Raw genomic sequence first — 6,491 nt, forward strand, 5'->3', positions numbered from 1 at the left:
ATTACTATTATTACTACTCTTACTCTTTTTCTTATTACTATTACTATTACTACTATTATCAAAAGGGATCCGGAGGCTGCCATGGGGTGAATTGTAGGGGGGGAGCGGCGCCCTGGAAGGGAGTAATAGTTTCAGGGTCTGGCACATTATTACTACTATTACTATTACTACTATTACTACTATTACTGTTGTTGTTGTTGTTGTTGTTGTTGTTGTTGTTGTTGTTGTTACTACTACTACTACTACTACCACTACCACCACTACTATTATTATTACTATTATTAAAAGGGATCCGGAGGCTGCCATGGAGTGAACTGTGGGGGGGAAGCGGCGCCCTGGAAGGGAGTAATAGTTTCGGGGTCAGGAACATTATTACTGTTATTACTATTACTATTACTACTACTACTACTACTACTACTACTACTACTACTACTGAAAGGGATCCGGAGGCTGCCATGTGGTGAATTGCGGGGGGAATAGTTTCGGGGTCAGGTATATTATTACTGTTATTATTGCTGCTGCTGCTACTACTACTATTATTACTATTATTATTGTTGTTGTTGTTGTTGTTGTTGTTGTTATTATTATTATTATTATTATTATTATTATTATTATTATGGATCTGGAGGCCGCCATGGGGTGCATTGCGGGGGGGGGGGAGCGGCGCCCTGGAAGGGAGTAATAGTTTCGGGGTCAGGTATATTATTACTACTACTATTATTATTACTACTACTTAGTAGTAGTAGTAGTAATAATAATTACTACTACCACTACTACTACTACTAGGCACATTACTACTACTACTACTACTACTACTACTACTATTACTATTATTAAAAGGGATCCGGAGGCCGCCAGGGGGTGAATTGTGGGGGGAAGCGGCGCCCTAGAAGGGAGTTGTAGTATCGGGGTCAGGCTGGAGGACCTGGAGGGGTCCCTTCCTCCCTCTCTATGATCCCCTCCTAACCACCTTGGAGGACCTAGAGAGGTCCCTTCCCTCTCTATGACCCCTTGCAGGATCCGGCGCCCTGGAAGGGAGTTGTAGTTCCGGGGTCAGGCTGGAGGACCGTCTGGCTCGAGCCTTCTAGGGTTTCGAGAATGTGGTCTCTATGGTCCCCGAAGGATGGCCTGGAGGACCTAGAGAGGTCCCTTCCCTCTCTATGGTGCCCTTGCCAGGGGTCCCTTCCCTCTCTATGGTCCCTTCCCAGGGGTCCCTTCCCTCTCTATGATCCCTTGCCAGGGGTCCCTTCCCTCTCTATGATCCCTTGCCAGGGGTCCCTTCCCTCTCTATGATCCCTTGCCAGGGGTCCCTTCCCTCTCTATGACCCCTCGCCCGGGGTCCCTTCCCTCTCTATGATCCCTTGCCAGGGGTCCCTTCCCTCTCTATGATCCCTTGCCAGGGGTCCCCTCCCTCTCTATGATCCCTTGCCAGGGATTCCTTCCCTCTCTATGATCCCTTGCGAGGAGGGTCAGGCTGGAGGACCTGGAGGGTTAACGTCTGGCTCGAGCCTTCTAGGATTCTGAGCCTTCCCTCTCTATGGTCCCTTGGAGGGGTCCCTTCCCTCCCTACGGTACCTCTCTATGGTCTCTTGCCAGGGGGTCAGGCTGGATGACCTGGAGGGGTCCCTTCTGGCTCGAGCCTTCTAGGAATCTGGACCTTCCCTCTCTATGATCCACCTGGAGGATCTAGAGCGGTCCCTCCCCTCTCTATGATCCCCTCATAACGTGCTGGATGACCTGGAGGGTTCCCTTCTGGCTCGAGCCTTCTAGGATTCTGAGCCTTCTGTCTCTATGGTCCCTTGCGAGGGGGGTCAGGCTGGAGGACCTGGAGGGTTAACGTCTGGCTCGAGCCTTCTAGGATTCTGAGCCTTCCCTCTCTATGGTCCCTTGGAGGGGTCCCTTCCCTCCCTGTGGTACCTCTCTATGGTCTCTTGCCAGGGGGTCAGGCTGGATGACCTGGAGGGGTCCCTTCCCTCTCTATGATCCCCCCAATAACCGCCTGGATGTCCTAGAGAGTTCCCTTCCCTCTCTATGATCCCCTCATAGGCGCCTGGAGGACCTCTAACCATTCCTTCCCTCTCTATGATCCCTTGCAAAGAGGTCAGGCTGGATGACCTGGAGGGTTCCCTTCTGGCTCGAGCCTTCTAGGATTCTGTGCCTTCCGTCTCTATGATCCCTTGCCAGGGAGTCAGGCTGGATGACCCTGAGGCTTCCCCTCTGGCTCAACCCTTCCCTCTCTATGGTCCCTTGAAAGGGGGTCAGGCTGGAGGACCGAGAGAGGCCCCTTCCCTCTATGACCCCCTCATAACCCTCAGCAATTCCCTTCTGGGCCCAACCCTTCTAGGATCCTGGGCCTCCCGTCTCTATGCCCCCCTCCTCACCCTCCGCCAGGGGGTCAGGCTGGATGACCCAGAGGGATCCCTTCCCTCTCTATGATCCCCTCAGAAGCGCCTGGATGTCATAGAGAGGCCCCTCCCCACTCTATGATCCCCTAATATTCCCTTGCCAGGGGGTCAGGCTGGATAACCCCGAGGGATCCCTTTCCTCTCTATGATCCCCTAACATCCGCCTGGAGGACCTAGAGAGGCCCCTTTCCTCTCTATGCTCCCCTCAGAGCCCCTTGCAAGGGGGTCAGGCTGGATGACCTGGAGGGGTCCCTTCCCTCTCTATGATCCCTTGCAAGGGGGTCAGGCTGGATGACCTGGAGGGGTCCCTTCCCTCTCTATGATCCCTTGCAAGTGGGTCTGACTGGATGGGGGGTTCCCTTCTAGGATTCTGTGCCTCCCGTGTCTATGGTCCTCCAATATTCCCTTGCAAGGGGGTCAGGCTGGATGACCCGGAGGTGTCCCTTCCCTCTCTATGATCCCCTCATAAAGGCCGGGAGGACCTAGAGAGGCCCCTTCCCTCTCTATGCCCCCCTCAGAGCCACCTGGAGGACCTAGAGAGGCCCCCTTCCCCCTCCATGGTCCCTTGCAAGGGGGTCAGGCTGGATGACCCCAAGGGCTCCCTTTCCTCTCTATGATCCCCTAACACCCGTCTGGAGGACCTAGAGAGGCCCCCTTCCCTCTCTATGGTCCCTTGCAAAGGGGTCAGACTGGATGACCAGGCGCGTTCCCTTCTGGCTCGAGCCTTCTAGGATTCTGGGCCTTCTGTCTCTATGGTCCCCTATAGATCCCATGCAAGGGGGTCAGGCTGGATGACCTGGAGGGGCCATTCCCGCTCTATGATCCCCTAATAACCGCCTGGAGTTACCTAGAGAGACCCCCTTCCCACTCTATGGTCTCCAATCAACCCCTTGCAAGGGGGTCAGGCTGGATGACCGGAGGGATCCCTTCTGGCTCGAGCCTTCTAGGATTCTGGGCCTTCCCTCTCTATGGTCTCTTGCAAGGGGGTCAGGCTGGATGACCTGGAGGGATCCCTTCTGGCTCGAGCCTTCTAGGATTCTGGGCCTTCCCTCTCTATGGTCTCTTGCAAGGGGGTCAGGCTGGATGACCTGGAGGGGTCCCTTCCCCTCTATGCTCCCCTCATACCCCCTCGCCAGACCCTCGGGCCTTCCCTTCTAGGCCCGTCTCTATGCTCCACTCCCCACCCTTGGCCGGGGGGTCAGGCTGGATGACCCGGAGGTGTCCCTTCCCTCTCTATGATCCCCTCATAAAGGCCGGGAGGACCTAGAGAGGCCCCTTCCCTATCTATGGTCCCCAAGGGGTTCCTTTCCTCTCTATGGTCCCCTAAGAAAGGGCTAGAGTTCCTAGAGAGACCCCTTCCCACTCTATGGTCCCCAATCAACCCCTTATACGGGGGTCAGGCTGGATGACCCGGAGGGATCCCTTCTGGCTCGAGCCTTCTAGGATTCTGGGCCTTCTGTCTCTATGGTCTCTTGCAAGGGGGTCAGGCTGGATGACCCGGAGGTGTACCTTCCCTCTCTATGATCCCCTCATAAAGGCCTGGAGGACCTAGAGAGGCCCCTTCGCTATCTAAGGTCCCCAAGGGGTTCCTTTCCTCTCTATGGTCCCTTGCAAGGGGGTCAGGCTGGATGACCTGGAGGGGTCCCTTCCCTCTCTATGATCCCTTGCAAGTGGGTCTGACTGGATGGGGGGTTCCCTTCTAGGATTCTGTGCCTCCCGTGTCTATGGTCCTCCAATATTCCCTTGCAAGGGGGTCAGGCTGGATGACCCGGAGGTGTCCCTTCCCTCTCTATGATCCCCTCATAAAGGCCGGGAGGACCTAGAGAGGCCCCTTCCCTCTCTATGCCCCCCTCAGAGCCACCTGGAGGACCTAGAGAGGCCCCCTTCCCCCTCCATGGTCCCTTGCAAGGGGGTCAGGCTGGATGACCCCAAGGGCTCCCTTTCCTCTCTATGATCCCCTAACACCCGTCTGGAGGACCTAGAGAGGCCCCCTTCCCTCTCTATGGTCCCTTGCAAAGGGGTCAGACTGGATGACCAGGCGCGTTCCCTTCTGGCTCGAGCCTTCTAGGATTCTGGGCCTTCTGTCTCTATGGTCCCCTATAGATCCCATGCAAGGGGGTCAGGCTGGATGACCTGGAGGGGCCATTCCCGCTCTATGATCCCCTAATAACCGCCTGGAGTTACCTAGAGAGACCCCCTTCCCACTCTATGGTCTCCAATCAACCCCTTGCAAGGGGGTCAGGCTGGATGACCGGAGGGATCCCTTCTGGCTCGAGCCTTCTAGGATTCTGGGCCTTCCCTCTCTATGGTCTCTTGCAAGGGGGTCAGGCTGGATGACCTGGAGGGATCCCTTCTGGCTCGAGCCTTCTAGGATTCTGGGCCTTCCCTCTCTATGGTCTCTTGCAAGGGGGTCAGGCTGGATGACCTGGAGGGGTCCCTTCCCTCTCTATGCTCCCCTCATACCCCCTCGCCAGACCCTCGGGCCTTCCCTTCTAGGCCCGTCTCTATGCTCCACTCCCCACCCTTGGCCGGGGGGTCAGGCTGGATGACCCGGAGGTGTCCCTTCCCTCTCTATGATCCCCTCATAAAGGCCGGGAGGACCTAGAGAGGCCCCTTCCCTATCTATGGTCCCCAAGGGGTTCCTTTCCTCTCTATGGTCCCCTAAGAAAGGGCTAGAGTTCCTAGAGAGACCCCTTCCCACTCTATGGTCCCCAATCAACCCCTTATACGGGGGTCAGGCTGGATGACCCGGAGGGATCCCTTCTGGCTCGAGCCTTCTAGGATTCTGGGCCTTCTGTCTCTATGGTCTCTTGCAAGGGGGTCAGGCTGGATGACCCGGAGGTGTACCTTCCCTCTCTATGATCCCCTCATAAAGGCCTGGAGGACCTAGAGAGGCCCCTTCGCTATCTAAGGTCCCCAAGGGGTTCCTTTCCTCTCTATGGTCCCTTGCAAGGGGGTCAGGCTGGATGACCTGGAGGGGTCCCTTCCCTCTCTATGCTCCCCTCATACCCCCTGGCCAGACCCTCAGGGGCTTCCCTTCTAGGCTTCCAGCCCTCCCGTCTATGCTCCCCTCCTGGGGGTCAGGCTGGATGACCTGGAGGGGCTCCCTTCCCTCTCTATGATCCCCCATTAACCCTTTGCCAGGCCCTCGGGTCTTCTCTTCCGGCCCGACCCTTCTAGGCTTCCAGCCCTCCCGTCTCTATGCTCCCCTCCCCACCCTTGGCCAGGGGGTCAGGCTGGATGACCCGGAGGGGTCCCTTCCCTCTCCATTATCCCATAAGACGCGCCTGGAGGACCTAGAGAGGCCCCTTCCCTCTCTATGATCCCTCATTACACCTTGACACTCTGGGCTTCCCTTCTAGGCTTCTGTCCCTCCCGTCTCTATGCTCCCCTCCCCACCCTTGGCCAGGGGGTCAGGCTGGACGACCCGGAGGGGTCCCTTCCCTCTCTATGGTCCCCTCAGAACCGCCTGGATGTCCTAGAGGGGCCCATTCCTTCTCTATGGTCCCCCATTAACCCCTTGCCAGGACCGACCCTTCTAGGATTCCGGGCCTACCGCCTCTATCGTCCCCGCAGAGCCGCCTGGAGGACCTAGAGAGGCCCCTTCCCTCTCTATGACCCCCCATTCCCCCCTCATCACACTCGGGCCTTCTCTTCCAGGCCCGACCCTTCTAGGACTCCGGGCCTCCCGCCTCTATGCTCCCCCCTCGGCCCGGCTCTTCGCCCCCCGAGTCTCCCCCACTCACCGCCCGGCGCCTCAGCCTCTCGCCCGGAAGTGCTTCCTCAGGCCCCGCCCCTTCCGCCCCTCAGGCCCCACTTCTAAGGCGCCGCTTCCTCCCTGGCCACGCCCTCCCCGTGACGTCACGCCGCTGCGGCCTCCCCGCCCTGTCCCGCCTCTCCGCTCCTTATAAGGCGAGAAGGGCGGGGCCTCCCGGGGCCTCCGTTCCTTATAAGGCGAGAAGGGCGGGGCCTCCCGGGCCCTCCGTTCCTTATAAGGCGAAAAGGGCGGGGCCCGCCTGCGCTATCCCGCCTGGCCTTTCCTTATAAGGCGAAAAGGGCGTGGCCTGCCGGCACTTTCCTTATTAG

The 6,491-nt window shown here is 57.7% G+C and overlaps 1 long non-coding RNA gene across 1 annotated transcript; it reads right to left on the bottom strand.

Moving 5' to 3' along the window:
* Positions 1-2,327: 2,327 nt before the first annotated feature.
* On the bottom strand, positions 2,328-5,926 carry LOC309524047. Its single transcript, XR_014215768.1, has 5 exons — positions 5,833-5,926; positions 5,253-5,376; positions 3,915-4,236; positions 2,750-2,899; positions 2,328-2,701 (listed from the first exon to the last, which is right to left on the bottom strand). It is a non-coding gene; the product is annotated as an uncharacterized lncRNA (long non-coding RNA).
* Between the last annotated feature and the right edge of the window lie 565 nt (positions 5,927-6,491).

The sequence above is a fragment of the Podarcis vaucheri genome, assembly GCF_965113315.1.
Source record: "Podarcis vaucheri genome assembly, chromosome: Z".
Lineage (NCBI taxonomy): Eukaryota > Metazoa > Chordata > Lepidosauria > Squamata > Lacertidae > Podarcis > Podarcis vaucheri.